We start from the raw sequence: 25,549 nt of genomic DNA, 5'->3' as shown, positions 1-25,549 counted from the left end.
AATAAATATAACAGTAGAAACGACAAGGAAGAAACAGTGGGCAAAACCTTTGTAGCCTTTATAATATGCTCAGATTAGATACCCAATTAAAACATACAATTAAAGAAATATAGAGTTGGGTTCATCGCACTGTAGAGTGTTAGAGGAAAGCACTTTCCTAATGTGTGTGTGAATGAAATACACATTCAGGACTCATTTTTTAATAAAGAACCTAAATAAACCATACCATGGGCGGGGTTAGAACGCGCGATCAGAGTCATAAAACTCCAGACCGACGCGTTAGCCACTGGGCCAGCTAGCCACAATAAGATACGTCCAACCTAGGTATATTTATACACAATGTGGTTTGCAATCGTGTCATTACGATTTCGTGACTCATAAATAACCTAAATCTTAGGTTGGAGAGAATAAAATTTCAAAATGCTTTTCTTTGAGTAAATATAACATAGAATATCACCACAAATTATAGGCTGTTTTTTTTTAAAAGACATCCTGTGAAAATATTAGTGAAATTTCCAATTGTTTCCTTGATTTCTCACATAACAAGGAACTGTGTAATAAGAAAGAAGAAGACCTATAAGGCTGGGATATCATCTCACATATGAACTTACACCTGACCCAAGGTGCTGAACGTGGAAGTGTAGTGAAGATTTAGTCAGGTGATATGTTAAGTAAAATTTATGAGTGACATGTCAGGTATACCTGGAAGAATATACCTGGAGGTGGTTTCAGGGGCTAACACCCCCGCGGCTCGGTGACTAGGCATAGCTTAAATTACTCGCAAGTTATACATGAATCTAATTTATATAACCCTTAACCTATATTCATATTAAAATTAATATTTTTTTGTGAAACTTGATTTGATTATATTTCTCTCTACCGTAGGTCTGCTTGATGCAACTTTTTCGGCCTTTTGAAAATAAATAGGATGGCTAAAATATCTCGTATGAATGAACAGAGCATTATACTCTTGTACAGTTCTAATAATTTATTGATGTTGTAATAATCTTAGTTCAAGACTTTCCAGTTAGACCGTAATAAACTCTCTTACAGTTTTTATCAACATTTTTGGGGATGCGTATTTGCAGCCAGAGCTTATAGATGAAGAAATTTTGAAGATTTGTGGAATAGCAAATGATTTATAATACGCAAAAAAATTAAAAAATTAAACTTTCAAAATTGCCAGAAATATATTTTACAGTTCGAAAAAGGACAAATATATTCGACCTTGAATATGTTGGTTCTCCATTACCAGGAAAATCTTGATATACATTCCCTACTTAAGAGTTTTAAAATCAAAGATATATTTAAAAAACTTTATAAGGTACAAACGTATACCTGCTTGATACTGCAGCTATCTAAACAACCAGTCACATGGCAACACCTTAATGTCTAAAAGCATGTAAACATGGCCAAATGGTTCAGTTTTTGTTGAGACCAAATATCAGAGGAAGAAATGTGATTTAAGTGACTTTGACGGTGGAATGATTGTTGGTGCCGGATGGAGTGGTCTGATTATCTCAGAACGTACTGATCTTCTGGGTTTTTCAGATATAGCAGTCTTTAGAGTTTACGAAGAATTATGTAAAAAACATAAAACATACAGTGAGTTGCAGTTCTCTGACCAAAAATCCCTTGTAATAAGAGACGTCTGAGGAGAATAGCTAGACTGGTTAAAGTCGACAGGAAGGCGTCAGTAGCTTAAATTATCTTCCATTACAACCGTGTTATGCAGATCATCTCTGAAGGCACAACACATAGAACTTTGAAGTGGATGGGTTACAGCAGCAGGCCACACTGGGTTACACTGCTGTCAGTTAAAAACATGAAAAGGAGACTACAGTAGGAACAGGCTCAGAAATGCTGGATATGTAAAGACTGGAAAAAAAAGTCACCCTGTCTGACAAATCGCAATTTGTGTTGCAATATACAGATGGTAGGGTCAGAATCTGGCATGAACCTTTGGAATATGATGGAACGGGAGATTCGCAACATTAATGTGCAGCGGATAAATCTGAGGCAGCTGCATCATATATCATGGATCTCTAATGAATATTTTTGGCACCTTGATGAATCCATGCTAGGAATGAATTCTGGTTGTTCTGGGGGCATAAGTGGGCCACTACCCAGACCTAGAAGGAAATACCTACTGAAATGGCCACTCAAATATTATATATATATATATATATATATATATATATATATATATATATATATATATATAAATATATATATAAATATATATATATATATATAAATATATATATAAATATATATATATAAATATATAATGTCTGTCGTGCCGAATAGACAGAACTTGCGATCTTGGCTTAAATAGCAACGCTCATCTTACCATATAGGACAAGCGAAAATTTGTGTATGCAATAATTTCGCCAAAATCATTCTGAACCTAACGAAAAAAATATATTTCACTGTGTTTAGTATTAAATTATTGTAAACAAATCTAAAATATATTTAGTTGGGTTAGGCTAAAATAAATTGTTCTTGTTATAATAAGGTTAGGTAAGTTTTTTAAGATTCTTTTGGAGCAAAATTAAAAATTTTTACATTAACATTAATGAAAAAAATATATCTTTAAACGTATAAGAGAAAATTTTAGAAAGGACTTAATTTTAAATGAGTTCTTGCTAATTGACCAGTTTTACATATTCGGCACGACATTATATATATATATATATATATATATATATATATATATATATATAAATAAATATAAATATATATATATATATAATATTATATATATATATATAATATTATATAATATATATATATATATATATAATATATATATATATATATATATATATATAATATATATATATATATATATATATATATATATATATATATATATATATATATATATATATATATATATATATATATATATATATATATAATATTATATATATATATATAATATTATATATATATATATATATATATATATATATATATATATATATATATATATATATATATATATATATATATATAATGTCGTGCCGAATAGTTAAAACTGGTCAATTAGCAACAACTCATTTACAACATTGGTGTTGAATGTTGCAACAAGAAGGCTGGAGGCAGTCGAGATGTCATGTCTCAGGGCAATGTGTGATGTGAATATAATGCAGATAATTCGTAATTTGGAAATTAGGAGGTGCAGGATTACCAAAACTATTATCCAGAGGACCGAGGAGAGATTATAGAAGTGGTTCGGACATGTAGAGAGGATGGAACAAAACAGAATGACGTCGAGAATGTATGTATCTGTAGCGGAGGGAAGGCGGGGTAGGGGTCAGGTTTTGTGCGAGGGGCTTTGACTTCCAGCAAGCATGCGTGAGCGTATTGATAGGAGCGAATGGAGACAAATGGTTTTTAGGATTTGACATGCTGTTGGAGTGTGAGCTAGGTAACATTTATGAAGTGAGTCAGGGAAACCATCAGCCAGGACTTGAGTCCTGAAGATGGGAAGTAGTGTCTGTACTCTGAAGGAGGGGTGTTAATGTTGCAGTTTTATAACTGTAGTGTAAGGACGACTCTGGCAAGACAGTGATGTAGTGAACAAGACGATCTAAGACCGCAGGTCACAACTAGATGTGTCTGGCTACCTTGCTTTTACATCTGGCAAAGACGACCACCAGACATGTTGTGTCTATCGTACGCTACACACACTAAGACCAATTGTCGACTCTTCCCTTTTGTCTATTTATATTACTTCTCTTAGTTCCCATCCCATACCCTCTTTCCCAATCCATACCCTCCTTTCGTTTTCCCTCTTTCCTTTCTCTTATCTTCCTGTCATTCATTTTCCCCCTTTCTCGCCCCTTGCCCTCTTTCACTTTCATTTCCCCTTTTCTTTTCCACCCAATCTATTCCTTCTCTTCCTTCCCCTCGACTTTTAACATCTCCCTGGCCGCTTTACTATCACTGTCCACAAGACGCGTTATAATCTTATTCACAAACATCGAGCAAGTCACTTCTGTTCAAGAAACGAAATAGAAAATAAGTTCAGAGACAACGGTCATTATAACAACTAGATAATACCGATAACTAATGATGCAATATACTAACACATAAAAGAAGGGACAGCTAAGAGAGAGGATGTTGTGGAATATAGCGACCAATGAAAGTGAGAATCTCGACATATCGTGAGAGCAGCAGATTGAGTAAAGTGAAATGGGGGACCGACCAGCATCCTTGTAAATTGTTGCTTTCACGATATGGTGATACTTTTGTTTCATGAACGGGAGTGATGGACAGTTTATCTGATGCTGTGTCCACAATGTTTGTGTGCAGGAATCTCTATAAAAGTGGGCAGAGCAACAGTTGGGGATCCCACGTGGAGATATTTCGTACATTGTGGCTTGGTTGATAGTTATGTACTTGCTATTGCAATAACAGAGTAAGAGAGATTACAAGAACCTTATAATCCGCTGTGTCAGTGTATGTGGATACCGCGATAGGATCAATACTAACAGGAGGGTCTGAAGAAGTCGTTGCAATTAAACAATAGACAACCATGGCAGGAGTTTGGTGGTCAAAATAGGATAGTCAGGATAGTCTAGCAAAAGAAATAGAAAGTGGCTCAATGTATAGCTCTCAGAAGAGTCGTGGTAACTGTACAATAATTGTAAGGAGTGTACCTGATAACGGGTACATTCCATACAATTATCAATTTATATATGAATAAACTGCAAGACTGATCAGGTTCTTGGTTGCTTGAATTCACCACCAGCAAATTTATTGTAAAGAAGATTGAAGAAGGGAAAACAAGGCCTAAGACGGAGGAAAGGGGAAAGGGGACAGAAGTTGTAGCCCTTATTCAAAAATAAGGACCAGAGGTTCACATCTGCCAAATAATCTTTGAAGCCAAAGCTCATTTGGCAAATATAAGAGAAGACTTCGGGAATCTAAACAAAGAGTCATTCCGGGACCTACATCCAACATATGTCAGGCCCATCCTGGAGTATGCGGAACCAAGATGGAATCCACACCTAGAAAAGCATGTTCGGAAACTAGAGAAAGTGTAAAACTTCAAGGTGACTTGTTCCAGAGTTAAGGGGTATGAATTATGTGGGAAGGCTAACGGAATTTATTATAACTTTTATGAAGGACAGAAGAAAAAGGAAAGACTTGATAGGACTATTCAAAATTCTATGAGGATATGATAATGAGGATGGAAATAAGTCTGAGAAGCGAGAAGCAGATATTTGTGGCCACAGCTTTAAGTTTTAAGTTTTTCTTCAGTCTCATAGTACAGTAGTCGAGAACTGGAATGATCTCGATGTGGAAGTTGGGGGGCAGGTAGGTTCCACACACAGTTTTAAGAATAGGTGCAACAGGGCTTGCGAGGCTACGTAGTAAATCTGGCAAGCGGCAAGTTTAGAGGCGGGGCCAGGAGCTGAGACTCAATCCATGCAATCTAAGAAATAGGTGAGTACAGACATCAACATAGACATAGACACACGCACGCACGCACGCGCGCGCGCGCACACACACACACACACACACACACACACACACACACACACACACACACACACACACACACACACACACACACACACACACACACAAGGACTACACTGAAAGAGAGGGTACAGAGACGCAAGGAGGAACGAGAGGCAATGATGATGAAGATGAGCAGGACCCAGACACAGGAGGAAGGGCAAACACACCCCACAGAATCTCCCACCAAAAGACTCCAACCGCGACATTCCCAACGCAACTGAGCAACCTATACTACAACCCACTCACTGTTCCCTCTGCCACCAACCCCCATATCACAAACCTCACCCCAACAGTTGTCCCTTATGGGCATTCTGACCCCACCCCCATCATCACAAACCCCACCTACACCACAGCCCCATATAGGCCTCCACCAAGGCTCTCGCTCCCCCAACCCCAATATTCTTCCATGACCACAATGATAGAAAAGAAACTGAAAGTTTGGTACACAAACGCGGATGGAATAATAAAAAACATGAGGAGTGGAACGAAAGAATCAGTGAGAAATCCCCAGACATCATAGCAGTCACAGAAACAAAACTCGCTGAGACAAAAACAGACACAATCTTCCCAACGGGATATCAGATCCTGAGGAAAGATAGGAGTAGAGGGGGAGGAGGGGTTGCACTGCTCATAAAACACCGATGGGGATTTGAGGAAATGGAAGGCATGGACATGATTGGAGAAAGAGACTACATTGTAGGTACAATTCAGTCCGGAGAACATAAAGTAGTCATTGGAGTGATGTATAACCCACCACAGAACTGCAGGAGGCCAAGAGAGGAGTACGAAGAAAACAACAGGGTGATGGTGGACACACTGGCTGAGATGGCAAGAAGAGCTCACTCGAGCAGAGCAAAGTTACTGGTAATGGGCGATTTCAACCACAGGGAGATCGGCTGGGAAAACCTGGAGCCACATGGGAGTCCCGAAACATGGAGAGCCAAGATGATGGATGTGGTACTTGAAAACCTCATGCATCAACAAGTCAGGGACACAACCAGAGAGAGAGGGGAGGATGAGCCAGCAAGACTGGATCTTGTGTTCACCCTGAGCAGTTCAGACATTGAGGACATCACTTACGAGAGGCCCCTTGGAGCTAGCGATCACGTGGTTCTGAGTTTTGATTATATAGTAGAGTTACAAGTGGAGAAGGTAACAGGAACCGAAGGGGACAGGCCAAACTATAAAAGGGGGGACTACACAGGTATGAGAAACTTCCTGCAGGAGGTTCAGTGGGACAGAGAAATGGTAGGAAAATCAGTAAACGAGATGATGGAATATGTGGCAACAAAGTGCAAGGAGGCAGAGGAAAGGTTTGTTCACAAGGGAAACAGAAATAATAGGAAGACCAAAACGAGTCCTTGGTTTACCCGAAGGCAAAAACTAAGTGCAACAGAGAATGGAAAAGGTACAGGAGGCATAGGACCCAGGAAAACAAGGAGATTAGTAGAAGAGCCAGAAACGAGTATGCACAGATAAGGAGGGAGGCCCAGCGACAGTATGAAAACGACATAGCATCGAAAGTCAAATCTGACCCGAAACTGCTATACAGCCACATTAGGAGGAAGACAACAGTCAAGGACCAGGTGATAAGGCTGAGGAAAGAAGGTGGAGAACTCACAAGAAACGATCAATAGGTATGTGAGGAGCTCAACACGAGATTTAAGGAAGTATTTACAGTAGACAGAGGAAGGACTCTGGGGGGACAGACCAGATGGGGACACCAGCAAGGAATACACCAACAAGTGTTGGACGACATGCATACAGATGAGGAGGTGAAAAAACTGCTAAGGGACATCGATACCTCAAAGGCAGTGGGACCGGACATCTCCCCGTGGGTCCTTAGAGAGGGAGCAGATATGTTGTGCGTGCCACTTACCACAGTCTTCAACACGTCCCTGGAAACTGGATAACTACCTGAGGTATGGAAGACGGCAAATGTAGTTCCCATTTTTAAAAAGGGAGACAGAAAAGAGGCACTAAACTATAGACCTGTGTCATTGACGTGTATAGTATGCAAAGTTATGGAGAAGATTATCAGGAGGAGAGTGGTGGAGCACCTGGAACGGAACAAGAGTATAAATGCCAACCAGCACGGATTCATGGAAGGCAAATCCTGTGTCACAAACCTTCCGGAGTTTTATGATAAAATAACAGAAGTAAGACACGAGAGAGAGGGGTGGGTTGATTGCATCTTCTTGGACTGCAAGAAGGCCTTTGACACAGTTCCTCACAGAAGCTAGAGCATCAGGCGCATATAACAAGAAGGGCACTGCATGGATCAGAGAATACCTGACAGGGAGGCAACAACGAGTCATGGTACGTAATGATGTATCACAGTGGGCACCTGTGACGAGCGAGGTCCCACAGGGGTCGGTCCTAGGACCAGTGCTATTTTTGGTATGTGAACGACATGATGGAAGGCTTAGACTCAGAAGTGCCCCTGTTTGCAGATGATGTGAAGTTAATGAGGAGAATTAAATCAGATGAGGACCAGACAGGACTTCAAAGAGACCTGGACAGACTGGACACCTGGTCCAGCAAATGGCTTCTCGAATTTAACCCTGCCAAATGCTAAGTCATGAAGACAGGGGAAGGGCACAGAAGACCACAGACAGAGTATAGGCTAGGTGGCCAAAGACTGCAAACCTCACTCAAGGAGAAAGATCTTGGGGTGAGTATAACACCGAGCATGTCTCCGGAAGCACACATCAATCAGATAACTGCTGCAGCATATGGGCGCCTGGCAAACCTGAGAACAGCATTCCGATACCTTAGTAAGGAATCGTTCAAGACACTGTACACCGTGTATGTCAGGCCCATACTGGAGTATGCAGCACCTGTTTGGAACCCGCACTTGATAAAGCACGTCAAGAAACTAGAGAAAGTACAAAGGTTTGCGACAAGGTTAGTTCCAGAGCTAAGGGGAATGTCCTATGAAGAAAGATTAAGGGAAATCGGCCTGACGACACTGGAGGACAGGAGGGTCAGGGGAGACATGATAACGACATAAAATACTGCGTGGAATAGACAAGGTGGACAAAGACAGGATGTTCCAGGGAGGGGACACAGAAACAAGAGGCCACAATTGGAAGTTGAAGACACAAATGAGTCAGAGAGATATTAGGAAGTATTTCTTCAGTCATAGAGTTGTCAGGCAGTGGAATAGCCTAGAAAATGACGTGGTGGAGGCAGGAACCATACACAGTTTTAAGACGAGGTTTGATAAAGCTCATGGAGCGGGGAGAGAGAGGGCCCAGTAGCAACCGGTGAAGAGGCTGGGCCAGGAGCTAAGACTCGACCCCTGCAACCACAAATAGGCGAGTACAAATAGGTGAGTACATACATATATACACACACACAGCGGCCAGTGAATTTGCGGGGCCAGGAGCTGTGAATCGACTCCTGCAACCACAACTAGGTGAATACACATACATACACACACACACACACACACACACACACACACACACACACACACACACATATACACACATACACATATACACACACACATACACACACATACACACATACACACACATATACACACACATATACACACACATACACACACACATATACACACACACATATACACACACACATATACACACACATATACACACACATATACACACACACATATATACACACACATATACACACACACATATACACACACACATATACACACACATATACACACACACATATACACACACACATATACACACACATACACACACACACATATACACACATATACACACACACACACACACACACACACACATACACATACACACACATACACACACACACACACAAAGAGAGGTGGAGGAGTCAATATACTTCCTGAAGACACTCAGGGTCTTTTGCTTTGCTTGTGAAGATATCAGAAGACACCGATCATCTGTGTTTGATGCCGCTTGATTACCCAGGTCCTCAGAGACCTCTGTCAGAGCTTCATTAACAGGTATTGCAGAGGAGAAACAGGAACACCCTGATGGAGAGGTAAATGAGTCCTCTTCTCCTCGGCCGTATGCTGCTCTTCTTCCTTCTCCTCCTCCTCTTCTTCCACCTATTTTTTGCATTTGCTGGAGTCCCACTCTCACTTTTTCTCTGGCATTTGTTCTTCCTCCACCACCACCTCTTCCTCCTCCTCCTCCTTTCTTCACCTCCACATCCTCTTCTTCCTTCTTTTCCATCTCCTCCTCTTTTTTTCCGCCTCCACCTCCTTCTCTTCCACCTTCACCTTTCCCTCCACCTTCTCCTCCAATTTCTCCTCCACCTCCTGCTCCAATTTCTCCTGCTCTTCGTCCTTCTCCTTCTCCTCCTCTTCCTCGTCCTCCTTAGTGCATTCCTCTCCCTCTTCCTCCTCTTCACTCTTGGTGCCACCAACAAATGCAAAAATGTTGAAATGTGACCTGAGACAAAACTGCCAGGGACACAGACCAAATTTTATTAAGTTTATAAAATGATTCACGCAGCTGTACATCAAACACGAATTTCCAACTGTGAAATGTCGCGCCCAGCAACTGGTCGGTGCTGGGGGCCCTTGGTGGGTGAGGGGGGGGAAAGGCGTGAATAAGTGCCTTGCTGGGACCTGGGGGCATGAATAGGAACCATTGTACGTACTGGGGACATAGGCGCTCAAGTGGGTTCTATGGGCATAGATAGATTCTTTGTTCGGTGCTGTCATGGACAAGTTCCTTGATAGGTTTTGGGGACATGGATAGTGGGTGCTGTGGGCACAGATAGGCTCCTTGTTGGATGATGGGTCATGGACAGGCTTGATGGATGCTGGAGTCATGGGTATAGGGGCAAACGTAATCGATTTGGTGAGTGTTGAAGCAAATATCTGGGGTGGGACCTGGAAGAATGTTGCGTGTCTGGGGTGGCAGCTGGAAGAATAGTGTGTGTCTAGGATGGAAGCTGGGAGAATATTGTGCCTGTCCATCGTGATTTTCTTTTTTTTTTTTTTTTTGGTCTCAAATGAGAAATCAGTTCAATCATTCTCAGCTTAATTAGAAGAGATGCAGTATCTGCTTGGCGACTTGTCAGCTGAAGGACAGAACATTAATTTTGATACTTTTAAACATCTCACAAAGAGCGATTGCCTCAGAATTTTTGGCAGCGATGACTATAGATCTGGATGAATTTCATAATTTCTTACAACGTAGGAAGGGAGCGACGACCCCCTGCCTCTTTGGCAGCCCGCGCCGCGTCGACTAGAGAAGAGAATTTTCAATAACATTCTTGGCAGCCTGGGCCAACATCTGCGCCAAACGTCGTGAAAGCATATTTCAAAAATTTATCCGAAAGACTCTTGAATAAAAAAGGCATATAATATCCATACACAAAGAGCCACAATACAGAGAGTGAAAAACGACAGGAACAAGTTGGCAGAGAAGGGGTTTTCTATGTAGAAATTCAAGACGGTATGGTGCTATTACTCTTACTGTTCGGGAAGCAGTTTTGAGGCACCAGGATTGTTTGGAAGTTCCCCTTTTATGCGATTATTAATGTATTATGCTTACGCTGCACTTCTTACTGCCCAAATTGCATTAACTGTCATTGCCTCCACTACTAATGTTGCTGCCTCTACCGCACCACTTGCTACTGCCTCTACTTCACCAACTGCTCTTGCCTCTAGTAACTGTCAGAACTGACCTGTATAATCTAAGTAAGCCTTACTAATGATGAAGAGTTGTAACGTAACTTCTGGACACTTATTACTAATAATTCTTGATATTACTCCAAGTTCAATTGAGCCTTATTGCTCCCTCTTAGGCACTGCTGTTTTGGCTTCAGATTTCCTCTTACTATGACGCCCAAGACGGATGAGGGATAGAAAAGGGCGGACATTTGACGAACAAAGGGTTAACAACACACGACGAATGCTGGATACACGACACAACGGACGAGATTTATACAGCAAAGGGCGGACGGTAGAGTGGAAAGACACTCAGACGGGGGGATAGACGACACAGAGCGAACGTTACCGGACGGACGATATAGGATGAACAACACACCTCGGACGAGATATGGACCAGTAACAGCTGCCGACAGGCGACAGTTATATTATCCACGGTCAGTGAGAATAATGTGAGGGATGGACTATAATGTGTCAAACCGTTTGAGCTCTTAAAGTGTATTATCCCTAATTTGTACCACTAAAAGTCGACCATCCATAGATTTTCACCCTTAAAGAGGGTCATCCATTGCTTTTGATATACATAAGAACATATAAGAACATAAGAAAGGAGGAACACTGCAGGAGGCCTGCTGGCCCATACTAGGCAGGTCCTTTACAATTCATCCCACTAACAAAACATTTACCCAACCCAATTTTCAATGCTACCCAAGAAATAAGCTCTGATGTGAAAGTCCCACTCAAATCCAACCCTTCCCACTCATGTACTTATCCAACCTAGATTTGAAACTACCCAAAGTCCTAGCCTCAATAACCCAACTAGGTAGACTGTTCCACTCATCAACTACCCTATTTCCAAACCAATACTTTCCTATGTCCTTTCTAAATCTAAACTTATCTAATTTAAATCCATTACTGCGGGTTCTCTCTTGGAGAGACATCCTCAAGACCTTATTAATATCCCCTTTATTAATACCTATCTTCCACTTATACACTTCGATCAGGTCTCCCCTCATTCTTCGTCTAACAAGTGAATGTAACTTAAGAGTCTTCAATCTTTCTTCATAAGGAAGATTTCTGATGCTATGTATTAATTTAGTCATCCTACGCTGAATGTTTTCTAACGAATTTATGTCCATTTTGTAATACGGAGACCAGAACTGAGCTGCATAATCAAGGTGAGGCCTTACTAATGATGTATAAAGCTGCAGTATGACCTCTGGACTTCTGTTGCTTACACTTCTTGATATAAATCCCAGTAATCTATTTGCCTTATTACGTACGCTTAGGCATTGCTGTCTTGGTTTAAGGTTGCTGCTCACCATAACCCCCAAGTCCTTTTCGCAATCTGTATGGCTAAGTTCTACATCATTTAATTTATAAGTACTAGGGTTATGGGCACTCCCAAGCTTCAGAACCTTGCACTTATCTACATTGAACTGCATCTGCCACTTTTCTGACCAAGAATAGAGTTTGTTTAAGTCCTCCTGAAGTTCCCTAACATCTACGTTTGAATCAATTATCCTACCTATCTTTGTGTCATCGGCGAATTTGCTCATATCACTAGTAATTCCCTCATCAAGATCATTGATATATATTATAAACAACAACGGGCCCAAGACTGATCCCTGTGGAACGCCACTTGTTACAGATCCCCACTCGGATTTAACCCCATTTATGGACACTCTCTGCTTCCTGTCAGTGAGCCATGACTCGATCCACGAGAGCACTTTTCCCCCAATGCCATGGGCTGCCACTTTCTTTAACAGTCTATGGTGCGGAACTCTATCAAAAGCCTTACTAAAATCTAAGTAAATAATATCAAATTCTTTATTGTGGTCAACAGCCTCAAAAGCTTTACTGAAGAAAGTTAATAAATTAGTTAGACAAGACCGGCCTCTTGTGAATCCATGCTGAGTATCATTAATCAAGCTATGCTTATCGAGATGGCTTCTTATAATCTCAGCTATAATTGACTCTAGTAATTTGCCTACAATTGAGGTCAGGCTTATTGGGCGGTAATTTGACGGTAACGACTTGTCCCCTGTTTTAAAAATAGGAGTTACATTAGCCATCTTCCACATATCAGACACTACACCTGTTTGAAGAGATAAATTAAAAATATTAGTTAATGGTTCACAGAGTTCCATTTTGCATTCCTTAAGAACCCTTGAAAAAACCTCATCAGGACCCGGCGACTTATTTTGCTTCAGTCTGTCTATCTGCCTCACAACCATCTCACTAGTGACTGTGATGTTACATAATTTATCTTCTTCTAGCCCACTGTAAAAATTAATTACTGGAATATTGTTAGTGTCTTCCTGTGTAAAAACTGAGAGAAAATAATTATTTAAAATCAAGCACATTTCATTCTCATTGTCAGTAAGGTGACCATAGTTATTTTTAAGGGGACCTATCTTATCTCTAACTTTTGTTCTATAGACCTGGAAAAAACTTTTTGGGTTAGTTTTAGAATCCCTAGCAACTTTAATTTCATAGTCCCTTTTAGCTTTTCTTATCCCCTTTTTAATGTCCCTCTTAATGTCAATATACTGATTCATAAGATGACCCTCACCTCTTTTGATACGCCTATAAATTCCTTTCTTATGCCCTAGTAGATATTTGAGCCTATTATTCATCCATTTTGGGTCATTTCTATTTGATCTAATTTCTTTATATGGGATAAACGCTCTTTGAGCAGCATGTATAGTGTTCAGAAAACTGTCATATTGATAGCTCTCTTCGTTACCCCAGTCAACAGATGATAAGTGTTCTTTAAGCCCATCGTAATCTGCTAAGCGAAAATCTGGGACTGTTACTGAGTTATCGCTACTATCGTACTTCTCAGTGATTCGTGATCTCTCTATTGATGGGAAGACATGATTGTTTTTTTGTGTAGCGAGTTTCATGCCGTGTATATTAGTGTTATCTGTATGAATAACATTATTATACTCGATGGGAGATGCTGAGGTTGTCTGACTTGGGCCAGTAGGCCTGCAGCAGTGTTCCTTTACATGAGTGGATGTAACTTGGATCTTCCTAGCATGGGCCAGTGGGCCCGCTGCAGTGCTTCTTATGTTCTTAAGTTGTTCTCGAAATGACTTCAGTATCGAGGTACTTTCTCCTTAGAAGAGGAAAAAAAGCCAGACCAAAGCTTTATTACCTGGAGTTTACCTGGAGAGAGTTCCGGGGGTCAACGCCCCCTCGGCCCGGTCTGTGACCAGGCCTCCTGGTGGATCAGAGCCTGATCAACCAGGCTGTTACTGCTGGCTGCACGCAAACCAACGTACGAGCCACAGCCCGGCTGATAAGGAGCCGACTTTAGGTGCTTGTCCAGTGCCAGCTTGAAGACTGCCAGGGGTCTGTTGGTAATCCCCCTTATGTATGCTGGGAGGCAGTTGAACAGTCTCGGGCCCCTGACACTTATTGTATGGTCTCTTAACGTGCTAGTGACACCCCTGCTTTTCATTGGGGGGATGTTGCATCGTCTGCCAAGTCTTTTGCTTTCGTAGTGAGTGATTTTCGTGTGCAAGTTCGGTACTAGTCCCTCTAGGATTTTCCAGGTGTATATAACCATGTATCTCTCCCGTCTGCGTTCCAGGGAATACAGGTTCAGGAACCTCAAGCGCTCCCAGTAATTGAGGTGTTTTATCTCCGTTATGCGCGCCGTGAAGGTTCTCTGTACATTTTCTAGGTCAGCAATTTCACCTGCCTTGAAAGGTGCTGTTAGTGTGCAGCAATATTCCAGCCTATTATTGATACTTCGAGATAATTGCTTGACACTGTATGGAAAGTTTCAAAGTTTGGACTTATAAAGAGAGATTCCTGATTTCTAAGCAGCGACGTATGTGGCTGCTAAATTTGGACTAAAGGGTACCTGACAGAGGGACCTGTTTGCGGAAGGAAGAAACAGGGATAGTACTGATAATGCATTAGTCTGCTGAGTTACTTGCAATTACAGCATATTGCAAAGACTGGCGTCTTCACCTAGTAGGGGCGGCCACTCGCTGTCTATCATGGGCAAACCAGCGATCACTACTGTCGTAATCCATCATAATAACACTAAGATCATTGGCCTCACACTGTGTTAGTTAAATGGGCATAAAGCCTTTCGTCTACACGAGGATCAATAAGGCTGCATGTAACTTATTGATCACCAGCTAATAATGATCCGATCCCTAAAATAAGGCTTAAATTAAATCCTCAGAGGCATATATCCTAAGGGACGTACAGATCTCGACGAATAAATCATTGCTGGTGACGCTACTGAATCATTTTATATGACGTGGCCTTAACGAATAAACTAGCAACGTAATCGACTCTTCCGGTAACCTAACAGTGGTTTACATATTTACTGTCAATTCACGAAATTACACAATTAGTAACAAAACCATTAGTGCAAGTGACAGTTTGAACCACTATGTTTTATAGAAATATTATGATTGTGTATGGTGCTCTAGCAGGACCGACGCCTTGAGTAGTTGACGGAAAACGGCTCCCTTGTAACAGCCTCTGTGCTAAACTGCCTTTCCTCCTGCTGATATCCCATAAAAACTCGTTAACGATTAGATAATCTATCTGGTCACCATTAAGGACAGAGAAAAGCATGAAAAATGTAAATCATAATGGCGAAAGTGAAACACTTGACAAGTGGCCTACAACATGGGTAGCGAACTTTAAAAGTCTTCATTATATTAATGGTAAACAGCACCGTGATGTATAAAACGCATGTATTGCGAATGACTTATTCATCTGGCTTGCGCTAGTGGATATGACTTGTACCTGACTGCTCTGGTTGTAGCTTGAGTTAGTAGGTGACTTGTACCTGCCTAGCCTGGGCCAGTAGGCCTGCTGCAGTGTTTTTATGTCCTTATCTCTAGACTACATATCCCTACATCCTTGACTACCAAAGGGCGAGCATCTTACACCTGGCCTGGCAGGAACTTTGCTAACAAGTATCATAACGTTAGTAAGCAGTCAAGGGTTCAAGAGGTCGACATAACAAGAAGTCGCCCATCATGTCCCGAGACTATTAAAAATAAACAAGTCCAGCGATCACCCTTGAATATACAACAATAATAACTGGATAATGCGCCATGCTGCCTGACTTCATGTTTTTTTACAAATCATAATCTAGCTTAATATTGTCTACATAGAAGCTACTTATTTGTATCCAGTACGAAATTTCCATTTCATTATAATATTGCAAATATTAAACAATTTTGATGCGGAATAATTTCAATATGTGTAGTTTAGGAAGGTGTATATATTTATTTCGGACATTTCAGCTCAAATTTTAAGGTGATTTAACATCCTTAAAACATTTTTATTGCCACTTCAGAGTTATAGCTTCGCATATTGTGAATGATTTGCATTTTCATGTGCTGAGAGATTTGCGCTGTTAACCTGCAATAAAAGTCTTTTACTGATCCTTTCTCATTTGTTGAAAACAGGTACGAAGATTGTCAGCTTGTACTGGTGGAAGACTGGAAGAGCACCAAGACGGCTACTCACTTGACAATGTATTATTCAGAAAGAAAAAAAAAACATGAACAACCGGACTCCTAAAGTACTAAGTACTAAGTACCTACAGAGAGCACCAAGAGGCTGGGCTCCTAACTAGTTCTCAGAGTCCCTCTATGAATAAGTACACTATGGAGAAGGATTAATATATATTAATATATATTAATAAATATATATTAATATATATATATATATATATATATATATATATATATATATATATATATATCTATATATATATATATATATATATATATATATATATATATATAATTTATTTATTTATTTTGGAGTGGACTTGTCAGCAGATGGATCTATGAGAGACGATGTAAACCGTAGAATTGACGAAGGAAAAGAGGTGACTGGTGCACTGAGGAATCTGGAAAGACAAAGAACGATATTCATGGAGGCAAATAGGTTGCCAGTACTCTTACGTGGATGCAAAGCAAGGAAGTGGTAGCTCAAGGCAGTGGAAATGTCATGTCTGAGGGCAATGTGCGGTGTGAATATTAGGCAGACAATCCGTAGCCTAGAGACTAGGAGGTGGTGCAGGGGTTACTTGAAATTATCATACAGAGACTGAAAGGGTTGGTGTGGTGGTTCGGACATTTAGAGAGGGAATAAAATAAGTTGATTTGGAGGGCATATAAATCAGTAGGAAAGGGGTAGTGGTGGTCCTAGAAAAAGTTAGAGATGGGGTAAAGGAGGTTTTGTGTGCCTGTTGCTCTCAGAAATGTTTGAGAGGAACAGTCTGGCGTCAACATGCTACTTTTCCTCTGTGGAAACTTCCCATCAATCCACCTGTTGCTGCCAAGTTATAAATGATAGTAAAGCTTTTCTGTTATTTATAATTGAAATTGCGGATCATTAAGTTTGTACAGTGTAAAGCTTCACCGTTATTGAGGACCAGTAGGCCTCCTACAGTATGTTTTGAGTTAGGTAGCACCTCACTGGGTGAGTTATTTTACCTGTCCTTTCTATTCCTCTGAAGATGTGTATTTAACCACCTGAAAGCGTTCAGGTGTTTTTCCTATTTTCGCTGTGGTATAATAATTTCCTATTTTCGCTGTGGTATAATAATTTTGTGCCAAAAGAACCTTAGAAAACTTACCTAACCTTATTATAGCAAGCGCAATTTAATTTAGCTTAATCCAACTAAATATATTTTAGATAAGTTTACAGTAATTTAATAAAAACATATGAAATATATTTTTTTCGTTAGGTTCAGAATGATTTTTGCGAAATTATTGCATACACATATTTTCGTTTATTTTATTAGGCAAGAAAAGCGTTTCTATTTTAGTACATTTTACCTATTCGGCACGATAATGAGGTTCTCAATGAGATTCTTATTAACACTCATTCACTATCACTTTAACCAATGAGCAAAGGAAAATAATATGACATTCAATGAAGGCAAATTCCAACTACTCCGTAATGGATAACTTAAGGAGATAATTAGAATTGAGTATACTACAAACTCTGATCACACAATAGAGCGAAAAAATAATGTGAGGGACCTAGGAGTGGTAATGCTTGAGGATCTCCATTTCAAGGATCACAACAGCGCCACGATCACAACTGCGAAGAAAATGAAAGGATGGATAATGAGAACGTTCAAAACCAGAGAAATCAAGGCAATGATCCTTTTGAAATATCCTGTTCTCTCTAGGCTGAAATACTGCTGTACATTAGCATCTCCGTTCAAAGCAGGTGAAAATGCAGATCTAGAGAGTGTACATATAAGCTCCATCAAACACCTTAATTACTGAGAATGCTTGGAAGCTTTTGAATTGTACTCACTAGAATGCAGGCGAGAGAGATATATCATAATCTACACTTGGAAAATCTTAAGAGTGGTTCTTAATCTGCACACAGAAATCACTCCCTACGAAAATAAAAGACTGGACAGGCGATGAAAAATGCCCCCATGAAAAATACGGGCGCCATTGGTACACTAAGAGAAAACATAATAAGTGTCTAGGGCCCAAGACTGTTCAACAGCCTCCCACCATGCATAAAGGGAATTACCAATAAGCCCCTGGCTGCCTTTAAGAGGGAGTTCTACAGATACTTAAAGTCGGTGCCGGATCAGCCCGGCTGTGGTTCGTACTGTACATTGCGTGCGGCTAACAGTAACAGCTGGTTGATCAGGCCCTGATCCACCAGGATGCCTGGTCGTGGACCGGGCCGCGGGAGCGTTGATCCCCGGAATACCCTCCAGGTAGACTCCAGGTAGGTAGAGCATCAATCAACAAGATAGTTAATAACTTACTGTCTCTTTCCTTCCATATAATTGTGATCATTCGCGACAGGTGCCACGTTACTCTAATCACAGTTAGTCAAGAGGCTGGTGTGCCTATTAATTGCAACAATGCTTCACTAATAACTTGTCATGTTAAAATACTCGTGCTGTCACTGTTTTAATACCTGACTTGTTACTTAATACGAATCAGGCTATCCCTAGCTGATAGCTGACTGACTACTTAACCTCGCACACCTTCCCTACGAGCCTGGTGTCTACAATTACGCTTACTAATACCTATTTCGGATCCACAGGATAAACAAGCTGAGAGGTAAGGTCTGGTTTAATTCCTCAGCTTGGAATTGTCATCTGCTTGGAGGTTTGGTATCAAGGCGGAGCACATCAATGATGCTTTACATTGTCAGTCAATTGACATAAATAACAAACTCTCACTCCTTCGGCGGAGTTTTGACTTCAAATTAATCACCTGAAAACATTATTATTCCTTCTGACATATTAGATGACCTGTTCATTTGCCAGGAGATGTATTAAGTGATTGATGAGTGACCCCATTCTATGATGACATGTCAAGCTGCCAAGGTCAGTGGATATTGTCAGTTAACACTGTGGTCAGCTAAGTTTGTACACAGAGGCATGTGATTTGCCGAAGCAACAAGAAAGAATGGGTGTAGGTCGATGCTTCAGGTATATACACATCTGCCTGCTCTCCGGGTATGAAAACCCGCGTCGTAGTTGACTCATGAAATCGTAATAATACGACTGCAAACGCATCACAAAACGGGTTAGGCTCAGACTTATGGCAGGCGAGTCAGGACAGTGCGTTAACCACTCACGCAGCTAGCTCTAATAAGATTCCACAAGCAAAGAAAATATATCCACAAGCAGAGCAACTTTATCCACAAGCAGAGCAACTATATCCACAAGCAGAGCAACTATATCCACAAGCAGAGCAACTATATCCACAAGCAGAGCAACTATATCCACAAGCAGAGCAACTATATCCACAAGCAGAGCAAATTTATCCACAAGCAGAGCAACTATATCCACAAGCAGAGCAACTATATCCACAAGCGGAGCAAATTTATCCACAAGCAGAGCAACTATATCCACAAGCAGAGCAACTATATCCACAAGCAGAGCAACTATATCCACAAGCAGAGCAACTATATCCACAAGCAGAGCAACTATATCCACAAGCAGAGCAAATTTATCCACAAGCAGATCAACTACATCCACAAGCAGAGCAACTATATCCACAAGCGGAGCAAATTTATCCACAAGCAGAGCAACTATATCCAGAAGCAGAGCAACTATATCCAGAAGCAGAGCAAATTTATCCACAAGCAGAGCAACTATATCCAGAAGCAGAGCAAATTTATCCACAAGCAGAGCAACTATATCCACAAGCAGAGCAACTTTATCAACAGGCTGACAGAGTCACTCCTAGGATCAGAAAAATATAAGAATGAAGGAGCACTTCAGCAGGCCTACTGGCCCATGCTGAGCAAGTATTTGTCATTCTCAAGGTTACACTAGTTTTAGCTGCCTGAAGTAGACAACATCAGAGGAAAGAGGCTGTGTATTTATACCCATGACTCTTAAAATAGATTTATTTGCAACAAATTCTTATTTATATAACTCAAAATAGGTTTCTGATAATTTTAAAAGAAGCGTTTTAACATTCGAAAACAAATATGCTAACTTAAGCGAGAACACACACACTCCAACAAATGCATGCAAACTGCCAGATAGACGATAGTGTTATTTTAATTCATAAGAGTTCCGTGACTGAGGGACTATGTGTGAGATTGTGTTGATAAATAACTCGGACACGACACCCTACGACATACCCCCTAAAACATTATCATTTATTTTATTTTAAGGAAAGTTGTTGAAGTGTTGTGGAGTACAGACCCGACCTCGAAAAATTCCAGTACAACCATTCACTTGGTGCTAACTGCCGGGTCGTACTCTAATTGTGACATTAATACTATGGAGCGAGACTACTCTCTTTGCATGCTCCACAAAACTCTTGTGCAAGTAGAAAAAGTACTGTCGCATGGACTGAATTTTGCGTTCTTTGCTTTGCTATTTTTTTTTTTCGTCTGGATTCCACACAGTGGACCAGTATTGTCTCTCGTGTTCTCCTTTATATTTGATCTATTCTCCTGGAGATCAGAGAATTTTAAAAATATTTTTTATTGTAAAAAATTATTGGATACATCTTTTTCTTCTGACATACGTTACCACACGGCTACGTTTTTTGAGGTATATTCTCTGTTACAAGTGTGTACCACTTTAAGCAATAGGGAAAATGATTCAAAGAATTTTAACCTGGAACACAGCACAACAAAGATTTTGTATATATCATATTTTCAGAGTGAGACTGAAAAAAGACCATACCACGGGCGGGGTTAGAACCCGCGATCAGAGTCTCAAAACTCCAGATCGTCTGGAGTTTTGACTCTCTGATCGCGGGTTCTAACCCCGCCCGTGGCATGGTTTGTTTGTAATCGTGTCATTACGATTTCTTGAGCTAGTGAGACTGATGTGTCATGTGGAAAAGTATGATTCGCGTTGAGTGTATCTTGCAGGTATTTCCCAATTAAAAACAAGATACTTATGATATGAACTGCCTTCAAATATTTCAATAATTTTCACACCCCTTCGGCAGTTTCGCTGGGAGTCAGCCGACTATAATTTTCGTGCTCACTAGAGTGTACACTTTAAAGGTTTACGCATTGTACATGATTTTGTATTAATATTGTAACGTAAATAGCTCCACGTTAATAGAAAAAACAAAAAGGCACAGTACCATGAGCTTACGACGACGTTTCCGTTCTACTTGGACCATTTACAAAGTCACACTAACTCCTCCCACCTCTCTCGTCTCGTCCTTGCCAGCTGGCCTATATATACTGGCTGCTGCTCTTCTTTATGTTAATGTGACTTTGTAAATACTACAAGACGGACCGAAACGTCGTCGTAAGCTCCTCTCTCTTATGTGTGGGTTATATGTATATAGAACTTGTGTAAAAGTGGTAGATCTTAGCAAAGCGACTTCGTTCTAAAGTTTTGGGTATAAACAAGCGATGTTCTTGCCTGATTTTAGAGTTTCTCCGCTCTTAGGAGAGGAAAGTTAAAACGCCAGACAGTAGAATCAGCACTTATATACAACTTTCCTAACATAAATCCTAGTCCTGGCTTTGCTTCCTAGCTGTCTTTCTCAATACACTGTCAAATGTTCTGATCTTCAGAGCTCTCGTGGCTTCACCTGACCTGACCTCTGTCCTCTCCTCTTGATTTGTCTTCTGCATTTTTTATATATATATTTTTTTTTGTATTCCCTGTCTTCTGACCTGACTTTTCTTGAAAACTTTCATAGCTTAGGAGAGTAGGCCAAATGCAGTTCTCCGTCCTTAGAGACGGGTGTTAGTGTTGAGATACTTCGGTCTACGCTGCCTTGAAATGTTCATTCTTATTACTTTGCTTTTTTGTACTACTACTACTACTACTACTACTGGTGTTTCTATTGCTTATTACCGCATCTGTCACTACCAGGACTGCTACTGCCATGGGATCTAACCCTTCCCATACGGTGGTTTACTATTACTACTATTATTGTTGTTAGGTAAGACACATGCAACAGTTAGGTATCTTTATTTCGAAACGTTTCGCCTACACAGTAGGCTTCTTCAGTCGAGTACAGAAAAATTGATAGAAGCAGAAGAGACTTGAAGACGATGTAATCATTCCATCACCCTTGTCAGTCCCTCAGTCTGGAGAGGAGTATTGTTCCATAATCGAAACAACATGGAGTTGAAGTGACAGGATGGAGCCTTGTATACCGCCAGGAGGTGAGATGTAGGCAACTAGTAGAGGTAATGTAGTCGTTGGGAGGTCACGTCCCTCTCAAATCCAGCCATTCTCACTGTAGGCGAAACGTTTCGAAATAAAGATACTTAACTGTTGCATATGTGTCTTACCTAACAACCTGTCGGTATTTTATACCATTTTAATGTTCACTCTGTCAGACACAGCAACACAAGGGTATCTTTGTACAGACCTGAAATCAACTTGGACAACTTCTACTAGTGAGAATGGCTGGATTTGAGAGGGACGTGACCTCCCAACGACTACATTACCTCTACTAGTTGCCTACATCTCACCTCCTGGTGGTATATAAGGCTCCATCCTGTCACTTCAACTCCATATTGTTTCAGACTATGGAACAATACTCTTCTCCAGACTGAGGGACTGACCACCTCAAAACTTCAAGGGTGATGGAATGATTACATCGTCTTCAAGTCTCTTCTGCTTCTATGAACTTTTCTGTACTCGACTGAAGAAGCCTACTGTGTAGGCGAAACGTTTCGAAATAAAGATACCTAACTGTTGCATATGTATCTTACCTAACAACCTGTCGGTATTTTATACAATTTTAATGTATACTACTATTACTAATAGTACTGCCGCTAATTCCGTATTCATTACCACCACTACCACAACTACTATTACCACCTAATGCTACTACTGTTACTGCTACCCCTCCCTTCTTTCCCCGACTCCTACCGTATTGTCTTCAAGCCGTCTTCACTTTTCTCACCCCAGTCGTGACTTGACAATGGTTCAGGGATGGACCCAACGTCGTCATAAGGTTCGTATCCTAATTGCCGTTTTTCGTAAGGTGTTTTTGCCACCGGACAATGACTGTTTTAATTCATACTTTTTTTATTCATACTGTTCACTATCATAACTATGATAGTGAACAGTACTTAAGCAATCTACGTGGTAACCAATGAAGCTTCTATTAAGTCTTTCATAATTCACACAGGTTACGCTCCCGGAAATCGACGCTACTTGTGAGATCGTGACTTATGGTATGAATAACAAATAAAAAAAATAAAGCGTTGCATTCTTAACTTTCAAAATAAAGCAAAATAAGCTTTCTGTTCTGAAATAAATATTTTTTCTTACCTAACACTAAAGTTGTCGTTGCTTATTGATCTAGAAAAGAATACCTGTACAAATATATAGCAGGTAGTACTGTATCAGTTAGCACTATATTCGCCTTCCCCTTAACTTACTATTGCTAAGCCCAGGGAACAGCCAGTGGCTGGCTCAGTCAAAAGTAAATTCCCTCCACAGAAACTGAAAAGCCTGGTTTAGGACGGCATTAGCTGTGATGAGTCAAAACCATCACGACCACCAAGATCGTAGCTTCACTACACAACTTTGTTGTTTAAAATATTCCCAAAAAAAGTGACCATTTTTTTTATTACTCTCAATTTCTTGTTCTTCGTTGTTATAACTACTGAAGTGCGTGGAGATGATTTATGTGGCCCCTCTGGGCCACAAACTTTTCAGGGAAATTTCCTTTGGCCTTCACATAACCTGGTGAACTCGCCACTGGATCATATCATCTCTCCACAACTTTCTCGTTTAATAACTTTTTCACACTTGATCAATCGCTAACATATACAGACGGAGAGACAACAAAAAAAATTATCCGGCCACCCACCCATGCAGCTAGGGTCGGTAAATGTATAAATGCAGCTAGGGTCGGTAAATGGCTGTTAAAAAGCATGGGAATGTGTAACTAGAGTAATTATGGGTTACAAACTCTCATGCAAGCCTCTCACCACTTAAAATCTCTAAGCATATTTGCTTAAATTTTCGTAGAAACCATCAGTTTCGGCTTAATTTTCTTTTTGGCACCTCGCGCCGCGCATGAAGTCTTGCACACAAAATTTGAATAGTGATTTATTAAAACAGGAGTTACGACTGGTGAAGTATCAGAGTCGGCTTGCTTCGCAAAAGAATATATTTCAGTTGGTCTGCAAGCAATAAGTTAATTTAATTTTGATATACACTTAATTTTCGTGTCTAAAGGTTCGGATGGTAGCGCATTCGGATCACATACTAACCGTTCGAGGTTCGATTCCCAGCACTGGAGGAAAAGTTGGCTGTGTCTTCTTACCCCAGCTACTCCTACCGGAAACTAGGTACTGTTTTGGATTGCCTCCTGGGAGATGATAGTATAACTTTAACAGAGCTGGGCCTTGAAATGAATGAGGCAGGACAACAGCTATTAGCCTGTAAAATTGACTTGTATGTAAAAGTTAAAAAATAACTATTTTTTTTGTCGTTGCGCAATCCGAGAAAGTTATCTCCGTATTACATTAACACGTTCCCTGTACCTTATTGCACGCGATTGGAATATTGTAGCATAGGTTTGCTATGAAATTAAATATTAGTGTTGAAGATTTGAAACGAAATAGAAGGAACATTCACAAATCATCACGTGGAAATTAATATCTGAATTTTTTTCAATAATAATGGCAAATTAGGACATAGGTTAAATATGATTCAAACCTTCCATTAAGAAACACCAGCTTTGAAGCTAAACTGAAGAGGCATTCTCTTGTTATCAGAGAAGCCACTGTCCTAATATACATCAGCACACTTCACGCTTGAAGCCGCTCAAAAATTGAATTACTATTTTTTTTTCATCGACTATGAGTTGATGGTAATGGGATGCTATACTTAGAAGTTATCACATA

At 40.4% G+C, this 25,549-nt stretch overlaps 1 long non-coding RNA gene across 3 annotated transcripts in view; it reads left to right on the top strand.

Moving 5' to 3' along the window:
- LOC138854610 (uncharacterized) overlaps positions 1–25,549 on the top strand; it is a 395,142-nt gene that overhangs the window by 308,377 nt on the left and 61,216 nt on the right. Inside the window, exon 4 of one of the 3 annotated variants that reach the window (XR_011393794.1) lies at positions 16,651–16,850. The exons of the other annotated variants lie outside the window; for them this stretch is intronic. This is a non-coding gene — a long non-coding RNA (uncharacterized lncRNA). Of the gene's footprint in view, positions 1–16,650; positions 16,851–25,549 lie in introns of those variants that run through there. 3 annotated transcript variants of the gene reach the window in all.

This window comes from Cherax quadricarinatus, chromosome 64, assembly GCF_038502225.1.
Source record: "Cherax quadricarinatus isolate ZL_2023a chromosome 64, ASM3850222v1, whole genome shotgun sequence".
NCBI lineage: Eukaryota > Metazoa > Arthropoda > Malacostraca > Decapoda > Parastacidae > Cherax > Cherax quadricarinatus.
The sequence above is the reverse complement of the archived record's forward strand: the minus strand, read 5'-3'. Positions and strand labels throughout refer to the sequence as shown.